The sequence below is a fragment of the Schistocerca piceifrons genome, chromosome 3, assembly GCF_021461385.2.
Source record: "Schistocerca piceifrons isolate TAMUIC-IGC-003096 chromosome 3, iqSchPice1.1, whole genome shotgun sequence".
Classification (NCBI taxonomy): Eukaryota; Metazoa; Arthropoda; class Insecta; order Orthoptera; family Acrididae; genus Schistocerca; species Schistocerca piceifrons.
This window is the reverse complement of record NC_060140.1, coordinates 855986774-855987041: the sequence shown is the minus strand read 5'-3', so window position 1 is coordinate 855987041 and position 268 is coordinate 855986774.

Here is a 268-nt window from a genome sequence, read left to right as displayed (position 1 = left end):
TGTTGTGTTCCTTTCAAGTATTGGTTCTTTCAGGCCGGAAACAACGGCAGTGCAATTCAGACAAGCTACGTAAACAGTGGTCAGGTACACATTATTTTTAATTTTTATATGTGTAAATATGAAATGCTTTGTTCATCAAGAGTGCTGTATGAAAGTTCCTTTATCAGTACAGAAGAATATGTTAAGTTATTGTCAGAGAATTGTTTATTTTATAGGTTACAGTCTGTTAAAGGTGTCTTTTAACTCTTTGTGGTCCAGTGTCATGTGT